Raw genomic sequence first — 18844 nt, 5'->3', positions numbered from 1 at the left:
TATTGAATAAGAAAATAACAACAGACATATGAGTGTTGCAAAAGGAATTATTTGGCAATGGGCACCAGACTGGAGGTAGGAATATGGACAGATTTTTGATAAGCCAAAATGTTCGTCCTTTTCCACAAAGTTTTCCAGACAGTTCAGCCACATTAACGAAGGATCATATTAGGTGAAGACCTCTGTTTCTGTGTTCTGCCTGGTGCTTTCTAAATTTTTGTCTGGTAATATGGTCCACTGTGCTGTTGGCAGGTAATCACATTTAAAAATAGATCCTTTTCCATCTTGTCAGCACCATTTTGAATAATTTTCTTATTAAATACTTGGATATTTTTTAGTGCAAATTTGCTGTAACACCTCACATCTGAAAAACAGAACTGGTGTAGTGAAATGTTTTAGAAAGAGTACATGAGTTCTGAGAATTCAGACCTTCTGCATTTTCAGAACTGTTTTCTCCTTGCTTGTTTTCTGTCTGATACTCTTTGTGTTTTGGATTGGGATATCTGGAAAAGATAATTTGACAAATGTAACCTACAAACTTGTTGCATTACACATTTAATATTTCAACTAGCATCAGAAGAAGCCTGCTATTGAAATTCCATAATATATTCTGACTGGTTTAGGTGGCTGGCTGGTACTGAACTTTACTAAATTATGAGCTTTTCTGAGACAGAAAAACTGGATAAAGATATTAATATGTTTTAAATACTGATTTTAAACATTTTTATTTTTAAAAAATTAAAAAATATTATTATGATTTTATAACTTCATATTAGAGCCATTTTGCTATTACCTTTGATGGTGATTCTTTAAGGACACTAAGCCACTCACTCACAAGAGAATATAAGGGGAAGATTTATCTCATCTATCTTTAGTCACTTAAAAATTAAGAATCTTATCTGCTCTTTCTTAGTAGGATGAAATAAGCATTTTTCAAGAGTAAAATATTCCTTATAAAGTCAATCATTTTCTCTACTATAAAATTGCATGAATCATTGCTTGGATGTGATTTGAACATTTCCCTTTCCATTGCCACAAAAATCAGCATAGAGTACATTAACATAAGGTAAAATATTCATTAGGAAAGGAACATTTAACACTAGCTGTGCTCAGTGTTTCCAGAGGAGTTTACATTTTGAAAGATACTATTTTGCTGATTATAGCAAAACAAAATCAAACGTCTTACAGTAGTAGTAAAAGTATTAATGTCAATTACATTGTACATACTACACAGAGAACACTTGAAATGTGTTAACGATGAAGAGACAGAGGTCACTTCTCTAACTGCTAATTCAGGATTATTCATTTTGGCAGAAGGTGGATGACATAATTCAACAGAAATTTCAAACATTACATTAGGTAGAGCTAAGTGCTTCTGCCATAGAATTTGCTTTATAGTTGCAATATTTCTTCCTGAGGGAGGGAGAACCTAGTCACATTCCTTTAATCTTTACTATTTGTCCATGAAAAACAAAAGCACTGCAAATGTCTGATTTCTAAAAGAAATATAGTTTGTTTGGTTTCATGCTCTTTTTTTATTATTATTTTTGCTTATTATTAATGATACAGTTATTCAAGCTATTCTATTCATAACATATATGAGGTTTTTTTGAGGGGGATCAAAGAATTTGAACCCTATTTAGAATTCTTCTTTTTCTCCCCATACACATTAACATTTAGTTTTTAAGTTTCCTTTGCAAATAAAGGTATTATGACTGATTACAAGCTTCTAGCTGATCATTATCAAAAACTTTGGGGACCATGAGGGTACTCTGGGGAATGATCAAGACATTACTATTAATATAATTCCTGATAATTTTATTCTTTGATACTCATGTCCTGCTATTTTATCACAAATAGTAAAAGTCAATCCTGTTTTGAAAACATTCACAGTGTAAAAATTCCAACTTTAGGTTTCATTAAGCATTCTGTAAGAAGTATCTTCTTGTTTGCTTCCTATCTACTTCCTGTCTTGTCATAAATACACAGAATTATTAAGGTTAGAAAAAGTCTCCAAGGTCCTCAGTCCAACCTTTGACTGAACACCACCTTGTTAACTAAACCATAGCACAAAGTGCCACATCCAGTTGTTTCTTGAACACTTCCAGGGATGGTGACTCCATCACTGCCTTGGAAGTCTGTTCCAGCACTTGACAACCCTTTGAGTGAAGAAATTCTTCCTAGTGACCAACATGAATCTCTCCTGGTGCAGCATCTTGTCTAATTTTGACTGAACAACTGGAAGTCAATGAATATGATGATAAGCAGGTGATGCATGTGTCAGGGTAGGTGGGAGAGGAAGGAAAGACAAGACATTGGAATATGCAAAGCACCCTGAGCAATTGGGCACTGACAGCAGAAAATTTCAAAATTTTCACTTAAAAAAAAGTTAAAAAGGTATGAGTTTTGCAGTACAGATTTTAAATGTATATTTTAATTAATTTTTATACTATTATAGTCCTAACCCTAACCCTAACCCAAATTCCTTTTTTGTCCTCTTTGTTATCTATAATTTCATAACACAATTTCTATCCTAAGTTAGCTAAGACCTTTTAATTCATTCTGTGAAACAGAATATCTTCAGATAGGGAAATAGTCATTCAAAGCAGAAAACCCCAGAAAAAACATTAATTTCTTAGAGCATGTCTGTGCATTTTCAGTCTTTATGCCACTAGACAGCAGCAAGGAACCCACATGTGCTAGAAGTCCCAATAAAAATGAGCTGTGAAGGTGTTCAGGGATCTGGCTCCACAGTCTGATGATGTGATAGCCTGTTGACCACAGCTGGATTGAATTGAGCATCCAGGTGGAATACAGCCAGATGGTGATGGGGAGGTCTGGCTCTCAGACAGACCTACCAAAGGGAAATCTCAAGTCCAAGTTACCATAAATCTGGGATTCTCATATTTTGCCAGGTTGTTGGCAGAACCAGTTTGGTTTTATGATTCAGCATTTCTGTCCCTCATTACTTAGTGACAATCTTCCATTTGACTTATTAAACTATCAATTTTTTTTTCTTTATTTATGTTTTGCAGCTGGTTATCCAGTCAGATGGGCTCATTATTAGGTATTTGTGGTAACTACTCAGTCAAACATGAAAATATCATCTTCACTTACATTTTATAGAACAACATAAAAGAAAAAGAAGAAATAATCTATATGGGACTTCCCTGTCTTCTTACCCTTTCCCCCTTTCATATCCCTGAAAATAAGAGCAAGGAGCTAAAACCTCAGCTCTCTCCAAGTTACAGACCATGCAGTCATAGCAATTTTAACGTAAATGGTTTCAAAGTATGTCTTTGCACATTCCAATTCATAGCTATCCCACTGGAACACATGGAGGTCAGTTCTAATTTATGTCAAGCTGCTGCGGTCACAGAGAGTTGAAAATAAAGCCCAGCACTTATCATTAACAGAGAAGGTTTTTCTTTATTTTTTTGGGGAAAAAGTAGAAGAAAAAAACCAAAAAACTATGTGAGAGTCTTTGTGGGAGGTCTGTGCACAGGCTATTTCTCCCTGTCTAGGAAGATCTTTCTTAACAACCCAATGTCCATCTAAATATAAAATATGTTTCTCGATCTTCAAAATAAATTTATACCAAAACTGGCCACTAAAGCCCTCTCTCAAGCTCAGCAGACAATATAATTCTTTGAATATAATATTACTTTCTATAATGCTAGTCACAAAAGATGTCATATCCTGTGCCCTGCATATTAAATTGGGTGTTTAATTGTTTTAAGACAGAGAAAACATCATAAGAGTAGCTCACAGAGAGACCAGCTGATATACAACTTTTTGTAGGATAGTGGATTTTTTTAAATTCTTTTCTTTCACAAAGCTTGATAATGGTTTTAATTATTTGAGAATCAGCTGACAAGTGAGTATATTAAATGAGTGGACATTATCCCCTCTGCCTTTAGTGTGTAGATCATCTTCATTCTGCACCACGTTTATTATGCAAAAACTGTCTTATCCTCATCTTTATTATCAGCCTGTGTGTGGTAGTTGTATGTCTGTCTGTCATTGTTCAGTATAATTCCTCATTAATTAAAATCACTTTGGAAAATTAAAGCTTTTCCTTAGGCTTGGACAAAAATATCTTCAGTTCCTGAAAAGTCTTTTCACTATGGCAGGAAGTTTTAAGAAATAATTCATATTTATGTTCCTTTCAGAAAAATATTCTTGAGAAATAACATGTACTATGGTACTGGAAACTTTATCTTCCTGTCAGAGTTGATGTGGTAAAGTCAACTGAACAAGATAATAACATATCTCTTGTAAAGGTGGAAAGTGAGTCAGTGCACAGGGGAAGAAAGATGAAAGAAGCTTTCAATCTCAAATTATTTTGGAACAAGAAGTGATGTGCTAGCCAGTCTTGGCTGGCTAGCATTATAAGCGCCAGGACTAAGAATATTGGATATGTAAGTAAAGTTAAATAAGTTTGGAACTGAAATACAGAAAAATCCCCCCAAAGACATTGAAACTATGGTGCTTTGGTACTAGAAGAAACATTTTCATTTTAAGAATAGTGCTTCATTATTGTTAAAATATATTATCAATGGAATAACATGAAAATAATGGAAAAAATAAAAGAATTAGTATGTGTGATTAGTATGATTTTTCTTTTAATAGTAAAAGGGAAACTCATTAAATACTTTGGGGAGATTTAAAAATATCTTAAATAATTAAAACTCTCACTATAGGCATTCTAAATGTTGTATACTTTTGCAAGTAAAGGTTTTTCTTGGAAAGCTTATATGTAAGTTTGGTAAGCTTTCTGAACAAGTGATTTTCTTAATGTTTCCTGACTAATGTAGGCAAAATGTAGGAAAATTGCTGTGGTTAAAGTAGAACAGTATAGGAAATTAGATGTTCTTATTGCACTCTGCTGTGCATTTTCTTGATCAAGAATATACTTCTCCAGTGACCTCATTACTCAAGGTTGTGAGCAGGCTGGTTTCTGAGATTTTACCCCCTAAGTCTGGAGCTGATTTTTAATTTCTTCTTCCTCTGTGCTATTCTCCAGTAAACAGAATTCTTTTCAGAAGTTGAGGATATACCCTACTCTTTAAGATAAACCTGCTCTTATTTTTAACTAATGTTACTTTGAACTCATTCAAAAGAACAATTCATTTAGAAAGCACCTTCAAGTTTTAAATAATCCAAAGAGAGCCCCATATAGGATCTTATAATTTATATGGATAATAAAAAGCACTGTCAATTCCCAATTTCTCTTTGGGAAAACTAATAAGTGAAATGAAATATCAGCTGCTGCGATTAGAAGTCTACAAAATGTTTTTGTTGTGGTTAAAGAAAAAAGCTATGTGATACTTATATACTGAGTAAGCATGTGATACATGTGACCACATTAATTTCTTCTTCTACTGTCATTTGAAAGAAAACATTTCATAAGTGCATGTGATTTATTTCTCTCTCCTCAGAAATGATGTTTTCTTCTATGATATGGTTTTTATTTTTCTAAGCAGTTTTGGTGGTTAGGGCTTCATTTCTTTTTCCTGTTTCCTAATGCATGATATAGGAGAAAACATTTGTTTTCTTGTGGATGAGTTTCGCTCTTTGTGAACCATTTTTTCAAAATGGTGTTCTTCAATCAGAGCTGCATAGCTCTGCTTGTTGCTTTCAAAGAAAAATGAAATCTGACAGTCATTTTCAAAGCAGCTCATCCAAACTATCCTAAGGAACCCATCCCAGAGCTGACTCAAGCAAAACAGCAGCCAGGATACAGCTGGAAAAAAAAGGGTGGCAGAAACACAATCTTCCAAGTTATGATTTTTCAAAGAAGATCCAATCAGGAAAAAGTAAGAATTCACTTATGAAACAGAAGATTCAATAAAAATGTAATATTTTGTGCACTTTCTATTTATCTCATATGCAGACATATTTTCGAAAGGAAAGTGAGGCACAACCTTTGGAGGTCATAAAGTCACTAAAATAAGTTGCACTGCCTTGACCTCTATAGAGGGAATTATATTTGTATCATTTTGGTGAAAACTAATGCTTTATCTTCTCTGAATGGAAAATAGAAAGCATAGTGAAAATTTGAGAAGCTGAATTTTTTCTTCTTTTATAAGTTTTTCCTGTCTTTTTCTGAGGTGTTTTAAAAAAAAGTAGAGTATTAGGCATCTGTGGAAATCTGCAGGCAGTAAAAGTTTAAAGAGGTTTTTTTGGATACATTATTTTATTCTTATTCAAATGCTAGGAAATAAATATAAAAATTGACATTTTTTCACTGTCTTGTTTTTCATGTCTAACATGAAGTGAAACAGAAGATTGCATGGCCTGTTAGAAGAAAATAAAAGAAGGACAGTGGTTTTTCATGAATCTGATGATTTGGAATTATAACTACACATAATGCTGTGATAAATGAGCACCATGAAGAATATTTTATTTTCTGATTTGAAAGAAACATTTTGGAAGCAGGTCTTGTATCCTCCTTGTGACGCCTCTGTTTATCTAAACTTATGCATTTATATTTAATTCTTTGCATCTATACAGGGTCAATACTTATTTCACATTCAAGACTTTCATATAGTCTATTTTTTCTCTAGATTATTTGACTGTTCTCACATTTAAACAGGTTCACCTAAAGAGATGACATTCTGGGAAAATTTTAGGAAAATTCACAGTGGTAAAATTGATATTCTTTCTTCCATATATAGATAATTTAGATTAACAATTTTAACTTCTAAGTACTTAGAATTAAAGCAAAAAATATGTCAGACCTCTTTTTCCATATTTCAAAATCACTATGTAACATATAATTCAGCCCACAATTCAGAAGAAAGTATCCCAGTTATCTGAGCTTTTATCATTAATTTAAGGAGTAAAAAAATCTAATAATAGAATGGTTTCCATTTCTTGAGAAAAGATGAAAGTTTCTGTTACTCAAATACTGAGAAAAAAAAATCAAAGCTAAATTTAATTAGTAAAGAAATCTGTATGGCACTACAGAAGTCCACAAAGTTTCAATGTTCAGAGGACTCAGTGAGAAATGAGACTGTTTTTCCTTGGTCTATCTGATGCTGAAGGAAATTTTGAATTTCTCTCTGCCACATCTCATCTGAGTCTCCCAACTACTAAAAAAAAATGATGCCTCTGCAGGCACAGGGGCTTATGTCTCAGTTTGACTAAAGAGCTTGGATATGAATAGAAAATTTTGGTGTCAGAATTATACATTTTTTGAAAAATGGTCTCTTCAAAGCTTCTGAGAACTCTGGCTTCTAGCACAGCACTTTGTTTATTTTGTTTTATTTTGAAATGTTATACTGAAGTAGTGGACCTATTTAATAATGGCAATCACACAATTCAATGTTGAATTAGAAATATGTTCCCATTTTGATGTGACTGTTCTTTTTAATGTTTTAATTCCCCTCTGCAAGGGAGGGTATTGTTGGTCATTTAGATGATATGGCTTTTGTCCTCTCTTGGATCAGTGACTTAGCCATAGGATTTCATTTTAAAAAGGACTCACAGGTCTACTACTGCCAACAATAAGATGACCTGGTAATATTCAGAGTTCAAAGTTTAATTGCAATAGATCAATCATTACAAAGTTCAAAGAGCATTATTAAGCAAGCTGCATATTTTAGGTCTTGAGGCAATATAGAATTAATTGTCAGGAAAACAGTGGAAAAGGAAAGCACTTTAATCTTCTTGTCCTCAGTGTGACATATGTCAAGTTTCCAAATATGCAACATGATATCATAGCTGCAGCAAGACTGTCCAATTTAGCCAAGGAGAAGGTGCAAAGTGACCCCAGTCGAGTTTTTTTTAATTATTAGAGTTTTGAAGTTACTAAACAAAGTAATATTTAAAGGTGCAGTAACCAAGTTTTCTTACAATTTTTTCTCAGCAGACTCTGAAGGTATTTACTGTTAGTAATTATTTTATTTTTCCTCACAATCAAGTAATTGAGTATTTTATAATATAAATTCTCTTTGAAGGCTCATAATAATAATTCATATTAAGGTAGTAAGGTTAAAAAAAGCTCAGTATTAGAAAAGAAACCGTAGTATTTCTTATAATGAATCACATCTCACACACCTGGAAATATTCTGATGCATATTTAAGCAAGCATTTTAGCTGATCATGCTCTATATACACATGAAACAAAGGTAGTTAGCAAAACAGATGAAAGCTTAAACTCTGCAGTTTTGTAAAACAGTGACTCCTCCTGAAAGTGGAAAAATCTGAGAAATAAATGTGATGACATTTTAATCAAACTTTCCCTTCTTTACTTTTACTTTGTTTTCTTCATTTTGTGTTAAACAAGCCGTATGGTTTTCTCAGGTAAAATCATGTTAATGATAGCCACACAGAATGAAAATGAGATGGAAATTTCAGATTCTTGGGTAAAGTAAAATAAAATAAGAGTTATACATAGTTGTTCTTATGTCTTATGCCATCTCATACAGAAATAGGAATAATTTTCCAGTCTACTAACAAAGTGTCAGCAGCTCTAATATGTTGACTTTCAAAGAATGATGGAGAGAGTCCAAAAGAAAGGAATATGAATGATCAGTGATACAGAACACTTCATACCTAAAGTATACCTGAAAAAACAAAGGTTTTATTATTTTAAGTGAAATATAACTAAATCTATGAATTAATCATACTTGGAATTCAGTTGAGAACCTGCATTAATATTCCAACATATTTTGAGGAAATATATTGTTCACCCTAGCATGTATGAAACCTGGAAGAGATGGAAGCTGGGGCATGCAAAATGCAAATCCAAACTTTACTGTGAATACACTGACCATGCTAATCCATGTTCACATGAACAAAATTCATGAACAAAATTCCAAAACTAGTTTTTGTTTCTTAATTGAAAATCCATGTAATCGTATTAACACTTTTAGTCATGGAGTAGAATATCTCTAATATCTCCCAATAAAGTCAGAGCAGACTGGTATAAAACATCTCTGGATTAGGTTTAATCTAGCCTATTTGCCTTTGATTAGAATGGGTTTTCATCATGGCTCAAGGAAAAAAAAATGTCAATTTGTTGATGACTTCCTTTCAGATGGAATGGGGTATCTGTCTTCATACGTGCTTTTAGTCCCCTGAGAGCAGTTTAAATGAAATGGTTCAAAGCAATTTGTTTGACTTCATTTGGAGGCTAACTAGAAGCACATAGAAGAGAATATGTCTTCTCTGACTCTTAGGAGGTTATAGCAAATCATTAGCTTCTTAAACAATTCTAAAGAGAAAAGTACTTAGGTCCACTGGGTTATGAAGAGTGAACTCAAAGGAAATGTAGAAATTTATATACAGTGTGGAAAAGAAGAAATATTCCCAAGTGCTAGAGTAAAAATGGACAAACCATGAAAACCAATGGGAGAATGACAATGGTATTTTGGTTGCAGTGATTGACTTCAGGATTGAGTTTATCATGGCTGTTACATGGTTGAAATCACACACAACCACAGAATCATAGAATAATTCAAGTTGGAAGGGACCTTTAAGACCACCTAGCTCAACCCCCCTGCCATGGGCAAGGATACCTCTTACTAGACCAAGTTGCTCAAAGCATCCCCATCCCTAGGGATGGGGCATCAACAGCTTCTCTGGGCAACCTGTTCCTGTGCCTCATCGTGCTCAAAGTGAATAATTTTTCCTATTATCTTTCTAAGCTTGCCCTTCAGTTTAAAACCATTCCTCATTGTCCTATCATTATATGCCCTTCTGAATAGGCCGTTCCCTTTCCACTTTTCTCATAGGCCAATGAAATTCCCCACATATGTCTAAGCTTCCTGCAATAAACAGGACAACAAATAACTGGCATTTCAGCAAGCAGAAAACATAATTCCTGTTTTTTCAACTGGAAGATCTTTGTGAGGATTCCTATTCCTGTTGTATGCTTGAAAACTGTACAATATGAGAATTAGGAAATCTTTCAAAGGCTCTTTCTCTACAAAATCTGTAGGGTGCACTGCATGTTCCATAGTGACATTTAACCTGATCCTGAGAAGATCTCTCAGGTCACATGTAGTGTAATAAACACTGGAGGAAATTCCAGTGACTTGCAAGGGAGACAAGGAAGACATACCCATTGTCAAGGCTGTCCTTGCTCAGCTGTGCATTGGAGGTACAACACATGCTATAGAAATGAAGACAGTTTGCATCTAATCTAAGCTAGTTTATGAAAGCTGTTCTCAAGAACAGCTTGTTATGTCAGTGTAGATGTAGTTATTCTTCCCCAACATATTGTGTCAACCCTTAAGAAGCAGCCACTTATTAGAGAAACTTTAAACAGTAATGGATCATGAATGAGCCACTGGAGACATAAAAGGCTGTAAAAGACATTTGCACAAGGTCTGTATTATCATTTAAACGTAAATACACATTTTTCACAGCACGTGGCCCTTAAATTAATAAAAATCTTGTATCATCATAATTGTCTAAACAGAAGTCAATAGTCAATATTTCTCTGGAAATGTGTCTTCAGTTATTTATACAATACCTTTCATCTGTATAGTGTGAAACTACAGTTTGATTTGACTTCTCACAACACCGTAAATCAAAACAAGCAAACACACAAACAGAGAGAAATAGACCTTCTTTACTCATACTCTATAGGACCAAATGAATTTAAGAATATAATAATTTTAATTAACTTTTAATATTATTTTAAGAGCCAAAACACACATTGCGGAAAATAGTCTTTTGACAGTATTTTTTTAAACCTGAACTCTTCACTCATTTCTGAGAACTAACATACTTAAGTAAGGAATCTTTTCCAGTTGAGTACTCTCTTTAAGCTTCTTTAGGCAGAACATGTTTGCAATAAAGTTAGAACCCCTCTTCTCCTAAAATTTAGATTTACAATGGTAAAGTTAATGTAAAGCTAACTCTAAACTAATGATGTGTCTGTAGAAAGTTCTTTAAATTTCTTTATACACTGTATCTGTTGTTTGAAAATGGTTACTTGAATTATGGCTCATTTCTGCAGTTTAGAAGCTTGTAAAAAAGCCCAAGAAGACCCAAACTCAAACCTGTTTTTGTTTTTGACTCTGATCTAATCATTAATTGGGGTAGTTTGAAGTTTCAGTAGGGCACACAGAGACCATTTTAGAGAGTGTTTTAAATGCTGTAATTAAATTGTAGGTGCAGTATTCTCAAAAATAAAAATCTTAATGGAAAAAAAAATCTTGCTATAACTATTTGGCCAAGTGCCTTCTTGTTTTACCTCCCATTTTCACAGCTCTGACATGTAGCAGTGCATATTTTAACATAAAATAGCAAGTCTGAAACTCTGACATGCTGTATATTTATTCTTGTGTGAAGTAAAACTTTTTTTTAATAGTACAGATGATTATATCTATTTTTTTCAAATGAAGTGTTTCTTTTAAAGTGTAAGGTTTATTTTCACACTTCTGATTACCAGAGATGCAGGAAAAAGAGTGCCGTACATCAGACATTTAAATCCAGACATTATGCAATCATGATAACAAGGATTAATAAAGATTAATTTAGCTCCCACTTAAAAGCCCTGGTGTTTCAGAAGTACAACTGTCTAGCTTGTAGGAGGGGAATAATTATAATTTCCTTTTCAAATGTGCCTCTTTGTTGCACAGTCGACAGTGGTCCATGATTTGAAGAATACTTGTGTCAAACTATTCCTTAGCAATTTTAAGATATGGCTTTTCAAAACAAATGACTGTAAAAAAAAAAAAAAAACAAAAAATAAACCCAACAGCAAATACTCTGAATGGCTCACTGCAATTTATTAGTTGCATGGAACAGGTTATATTTAGCTGAAGTGCAAAAGTCTTCATTTTCTTCATTGATCAAAACTGTAAATGATAAAGACATAATTTCCAAGGACCTTAATTTTAAGAGTTCAGTCCTTTTGAAGATAGTAGTTATTGCTGAAGATAATAATTGTGTTCTATTAAAGGACCCTAAAAATTAGGATTTCTGTACAACTGGATGCTCTGTGAGAATGTAACAGGTGGCCACAAAAATAATATTTTGAGACCTATGTAGGCTTGCAAATGGGAACAAAATCTTTTGACTTAAATTCATCTTCATTTTATCTTCCAACATCATTTCCTTGGACTAAATGCTATTACCTATATTTTCTATTTTTACCTATTTTCCATTTAAAAACTATTATTGCAGTATGTATCTTTTCCCTACAAAGGCAATACTAATATTTATTTTTATTTAAAGCAATTTTGCAGAGATAGTCACATTTCTTTTAGGAACAAGAATGAAGAAGTGATCACACCAGCTGCTGGGATGAGATTGGCATTGTTAAAAAAAAGAAGAAAGAAAATATTAGGAATAACAAATAACAGATTAATGTCTCAACAAACAAATTTAAAATAAAACACCAAACAAACAAAAAAATTTATGCAAAAGAAAAATGTGTATCAGTAGCAAGAGAGAGCGAGGAGGAGCATGAAGTGCAGAAGACATGAAAACAGGATTATAATGCAAAAGAACAGAAGACAAGGCCAGGAATTCACATCCACATCAAGAGTCAAATCTGCATTTGTAAGAACTGCTTTTTTTAGTAAAAATTTGAAAACTGACCCTAGAGTTGATTCAGGAAATTGAAGCTTCTGTTGCCTGCCAGGAAGACATTGATGAATCTTGCTAAGCTACACCTGAGGCTGAAATGGACATAACAGCAGGTAAAATGCTACAGAGTTGAATTGTCAATGGAATAACCAGCACTATGAGGAAAAGTATGACTATACCCAGCTGCAGAAATGGAACTTCAACAGACTTCCTAGGGGCACAGAAGAGATTTTAATGATTAGAAGCCAGACCATATGCAAGCTATGAGAGCAGTTTAGGGTTATTGGGATGCATGAGCTAAAAAAAGTAATGCTTTTTTTAAGAGTGGACTCAGTCAGTGTTCCAGGGAAATAACTTCCTTGACTGAAGATTAAAATGAAGACCCTGACACTAAAGCATGGCAGAAATCAGGGGAGAAAGGTACCAAAGGATTTTGAGGATTCTTGTGTTGCTTACCACTGGGATAGATCTAATATTATTTGCTGGGATAGGGCTGTGTTTTGGTTTTGTACTGAACACAGGGGTGATAACAGAGAGATGTTATCACCCCAAGCTGAGCAGGGCTTGCACAGAGCCAAGGTCTTTTCTGCTTTTCAGCCACGCTGGTGAGGGGACTGGGGGTGCATGGGAGGCTGGGAGGAGTCACCCACTGACCAAAGGGATATTCCAGACCATGTGGCATCATGCTCAGTATATAAAGTGGGGGCAAGGAGGAGGAAGGGGGGTCATGTTTGGAGTCATGGTGTTTGTCTTCCCAAGTCACCATTATATGTCATGAGGCCCAGCTCTGCTGGAGACGCTTGAACCCCTGCCTGCCCATGGAAGCAGTGAAGTAAATTGTTGGTTTGCTTTGCTTGTGTGTGTGGCTGTTGCTTTCCCTATTAAATTGTCTTTATCTCAACTCATGAGTTCTCCATCTTTTACCCTTCAGATTTTCTGCCTGATTCTACTGGTGGGGCAGTGATTGCGTGTGGGGCTTGGCTGCTGGCTGGGGTCAAACCATGATAGTCCTTAAGGCTTGGGTTGTGCTAAAAATATGGATAATCAAAATAAACAAAATGTGTTGAAATTTAACAGCTCACAGGGAAAGGATAACTAATAATAATTTTTGTTATAAGCTTGGGAAAAAGAAATTGTATACTGTACTTATCACAGGATGACTATGACATAAAGCCGAAAATTATATTGATTCTAAAATAAACTATCTGAGTGGGATCTTGTAACAATAAGAATTATTGGTGATAATAAGACCCTCTCTTCTGGATGAAACTAGTCCTAAACTGGTTAGAATATAATGCAACAAGCAGTGTCATCTCCTTCCTTTCACAAAACCGAGGGAAATTAAATGGATGACATCATCTGATCTTCTAGTCAGAAACTCTTATGCTTGGCTGGTGCTGGGTAGCAAAGGGTCAGAGAGACTCTAAATTAGTGCTGATTCTTTCTCTACTGTATTTTGTCTTAAGGAGAGGTATTCTGAACAGAAGTTGTACATGGAGGAGTCACACACCAGCTGAGGCTAGTTACCTACAATCTGAGATGTGGCTAGATTCTGATGAGGAATAAAGAACCTAGACTTAATTCTGTATGTAGGTAATATTAGAGGGAATTCAGAGATATGATTAAGTTAATCAGCAGTCTTGTGATCCTACAGAAAAACATCTGGAACTCATTTATTCTGTATTTTTTTGTAGTTTCTTTGCAGCTTTCTCTAAGCGCTGTATTGTTCACTTGCTAAGCATTAGATATTACTATTCCAGCTCTAGAGATAAATGAATTGTTTTCATAGTAAAAGACAAGTACTGTGAACCTGTGATGTTGAAGACAGAAAAACGATGAAAAAATAGTCTGAGTCTATTCTAGTTTAAATACTTTTGTATTATTTCTGTTTCTGTTCTGTAAACAGGTCTTGTCTATCTGTGTAGCCTGAAAACCTGGTTCAAAGAGTGTGAATATTTAATTTTTAAAAAATTATATTCAAGGGAAATTACATAAACTCTGTGCATGTGTGTGTGTGTGTGTGTATAAAGCTAATATTTTGTAGAAGGGAAGCATGTTCTCTTTCTGACTATCAAATGTTGCTCCAAATGACATAGTCTCTTGTAGTTCTTGTGTCCTATCTGACAGCCTCGTGAGCACTCCAGAGGGACAGGTTAGAATGCCACTAGATGTATATGGCTAGTCACATCAGTTCACTGTCACTGTCTTCAGTTAACCGAGCTTCTTTTTTTTCTTTGATGACATCTCTGGCCTGACTTCTATTCACCAGAAAGCAGCTTTTCAAAACTGGATAGATTTTAATTCTTGTTGCTTTTTGTCATTTTTTATTATTTTCCTGGATTAGCATATCTTTAACTCCTGAGGAATAAGTATTTGTTACACTTAGTTTTGTATCTGGGGCTGTGTACAACTCTCTTTCTGTGAGCTAATGACAACTAATTCCAGTGTGAATGTTTATCCATTTCTGTATGCCTGTGATAGTCTGGAAGCACAGACCCTGCCTGATAATGGCTTATATAATTTCAAACTCTTTGTGGCATAAGCAACTAAAAGCAACACAAGTTCTTGTCTTTTTATGAACCAGTAGCAGCTAGATAAAAGTCCTGGAGTGCTTTAATGCCAATGTTTTCAATACCAATACTTGCTCCTCTAGTTTTAAGTTTAATGTGAGATTATAAATAGAGCACTTGTAAAATCCCTTTTATAATGGAAGATGGATGCTTAACTGCTCTTGCTTTTTATTAAAATTTTTAGCTTTGTACATGTCACCAGGAATCTGGGTATTATGTTTACATATTCACAGCATTTACTGCAACCAATGAAAAAAGCCCTACTGAACTCCTGGTGACCAAAATGGTATGGTCTTTCACAACATCTTGTGTCTCATAAATTTAGAGACATCTGTCTACAAAAGATAGACTTACTAATCAAAGCTACCTGTCTACAGTTCAGAATAGACCCCTACGAAATATTTTAGACATATGACTTGAAAATGCATATTTTTAAAAAGAAAAACAAACACAATTTTTCTCACTTTCGATAAATGTTTCAAGTAATGAGAAATCCACATTTTGGCAGGTCATAACATCGTCTACAAAGAAATCACCATTATCACCCATCTATGACTGGTTCCTGGACTTGATGCAAGATTTTAGAGAGCTGTGACACTTTGGGAAGCTCAGCACAGGAAGAATAGCCAGTTAGAAGGACCTTAGCTCCTGTATGTAGCAAGTATTTAGTTTGATTTATCTTACTTTCATCCAGTCTATCCTGAAATCCCGCACTTTGGGAAGTAACTATGAATAGGTTTTTAGGACCAGGAAGGAGAAAGTATTTTCATTTCTGCCCATCTGTTGGAAAGAAAAATTACTCTAGATGAAGAGCTCTACATTACACTTTTTAAGCTACACAAAGTTTAACTTGACATTCATTGTAACTAAGAGTTGGTTGTGATGATCATAATTAACTTTGCAATTACACAGAATGGAAAAAGCTCAGATAAGTGGGCTGTTTAATAGTCATTGTGTTAACTACAAGAAAAATCATCATGTCACATATTTAACCATGGAGGTACTTCTGATTATGAAGGTAGCTCAGTAATCACTGTTTAGGAAGTGACTGCTGGATGACATAATATTTTCAGAATAATCACCTTTGAAGCATTATATTGCTCTTATTTTTATTTTTATAGCACTTTAAAGGTGGTCAGTCGTTAGCAATAACTATGAAAATAGGCTCTCTGGGAGAAAATCTGGCAATTAAGTAGATAAAATGAAGATAAAGGTAGGAGAAATACATGTGACTGAAAACACTTGAGCATAAATATGCAATTAAAGATAATATCTGCATAGACACCTATTGCATCCTATCAAGATTACTTCCAGTATCTGACTCTGTATGCAGGGTGTCATTTCCTAAAATCTGTTCTTCTTTCAAGCTCCCAAGTTTTTTAAGAATTCAGTTTTCTCGGTCTTTTAAAATATTAGGAAAAAACCCCAAGGTTCCATTTTTATTGAAGAGGAAGAGCAGAGAAATTTCATCCCTTTCTTATCAGCTAGTAAAAGAATTTGATGTCTTATTAATGTTAGCTTTACCATTCAAAGACATACTTTACATGTAGAACAATCATTTAGATACATCTAGAACAAACCTCTAGATATTTTAGAGGGAAAAATAATGGGGAAAAAATAATCAACCTTTATATGTATTTCCTACTGAGTGAGAAAAATGTGCTTTTATCTTTATAATATTAAGAACAAAAGTTTTCAATGAAAATGTTGGTTATCAAAGAGTATAGTCATTTTTTTTCTTCAGTAAGCTTATACTTTCAGGTGTAAAAGGGTGTGATTCAAAACAGCAGATTTAATACCTTAAACTCTGAGGTATAAAAAATCTGATTTTTGAAGCTTGAATGCACCTCTATAGCTAATGTAACAAAGTTACATGCAGAGTTTCTTAGGTTTTGGAATGCATTTTACTCTCCTTTTTCCCTTTCCGTCTGATTTTCTGTAGGTCATTTCTCTCTCTTTTGATCTGTGATGTATTTGCTCAGGTGTTTCCCATTTTTATGGCAGTGTCAATTAACTCCCTTAAATTTGCCCCTGTTGCTCTCAAAATGTCTTGATGTTCCCTTTGAAGCTTTCCTCTCCATTAGCCACCATTTTCAGCATCAGAGACTGACCTCTGTGAGAGGAGTTTGCTGCCAATAAGCCCTGCCCTGCTAGTAGATGTGTTTTTAGATGAAAGAAATGAACAATGATTTAGAATTATGAAATGAGCCTAGAAAGCAGCACTAGTGAAGTCTAAATACTCTAGACAAGAGTCAGAAATTACTCAGATCCACACTTGCCCTTCCAGTATTCAGGAGTGTTTGCCTGTGGGGTTTGTATTTCAGTGTAGTAATTAAATTTACCGTTATGAACATTTAACATTACTTTCCTTGTACATTTTTGAATGAAGAAAGAGGGGTGGAGAAGTAAAAAAAAGAATGAACACTTTAGTTTTAAAGACTTTTAAAAACCTCTAGTTCAATCTTTTAAAAGAAAATAGTAGGGAGAAAAATGTGGAAACTAATCATTGTTAACAAAAGTTTTCTGTAAACAAGTTAAGAGATATATGATTCATTTAGGATTGGCTTGATTATTTTTTTTAAACCAACCCATAGAAGTCTGGAGTTATAGAATTGGCATAAAGTTGTGTGCAGTTGTGTCTAATCTGACTTTTTCCTCCTGAAATGTCGAATGTCTTACTATCTAGTAAATTTTATAGATGCATCTTCTGTCTGAATCTCTCTAACATGACTCTTTTGTCTCTGAGGTACCCTGATGGTGAACTATTTACAAACTCTAGGTTATACCTGATTGATTGTGGAATATTTCTTATATAAAGCATGTCATTTAAATGACATCACCACATTTTTTACCTAAATAAGTATTCTTTTCCTGTCCTACTTTATACTATGAAGCCAAAACTGATACATAGATTGCATTGTCTACTCCTATACTTCTAAAGACATAAAAGGTATGATGTCACATTAAAACCCTCTATGGCACACAGCTGTACAGTAAAACATGGCACATATAAAGTGGCACACTTCAGATTTTATTACTGAGGGGAACAGAAGTCACATTGTTAAATAGGGAGTATCAGAACAAAGCTCTTCTGTTTTAGTTTTTATTGCTCTCTAACACACTTGTTGCATGATCTTAACTGTATCATTCATGGCAAAAATTAAGCAGCTTCTCACTACTAAAAGTTTTAATTCCTAACACCCTCCTCCTCCTTGCTCTTGACTACCATATATTGCCATATACCACGGACCAGCTTTTAGAGCCTTCCAACAGCTGATTTAACCTCTTGGCCTTGAAGAACACTTGTTGCAAATTCAGTCTGAGAGTTGGTACTACAGGCATGCAAAAACCAAAGCACATGGGAATGTGCACAACCATGGCACTCACAACTGATAGAAAATTTGTCTCAAGCTGTGTCTGTTGGGTCCTTCCAGATTTTTTTTCCTCACTAGTTATCTTTCCAGAGGATACCCACTGGTTGCTGAAAGTTTGTAGAGGAATGTGACTTCTGAGAAAGAATCAGTGATTAATAAATATCTGAAATTACTTTCTTTACCCTGGAATAATCTTATTTAAGCTTCAATACTTAAAGTATTGAATCTTGAATTTTTTTTAACACCATTTATCTTAATGTATGGAAGCATCTTTTCTTGAGGAAAATAAATTTATACTCTTAAAAGTTGTATGCATCTCCTTCTGAATACTTAGTTTATCTTGCAGTG

Source organism: Molothrus ater, chromosome 2 (assembly GCF_012460135.2).
Source record: "Molothrus ater isolate BHLD 08-10-18 breed brown headed cowbird chromosome 2, BPBGC_Mater_1.1, whole genome shotgun sequence".
In the NCBI taxonomy this organism is placed as follows: Eukaryota; Metazoa; Chordata; class Aves; order Passeriformes; family Icteridae; genus Molothrus; species Molothrus ater.
Note: the sequence above shows the minus strand (reverse complement) of the source record.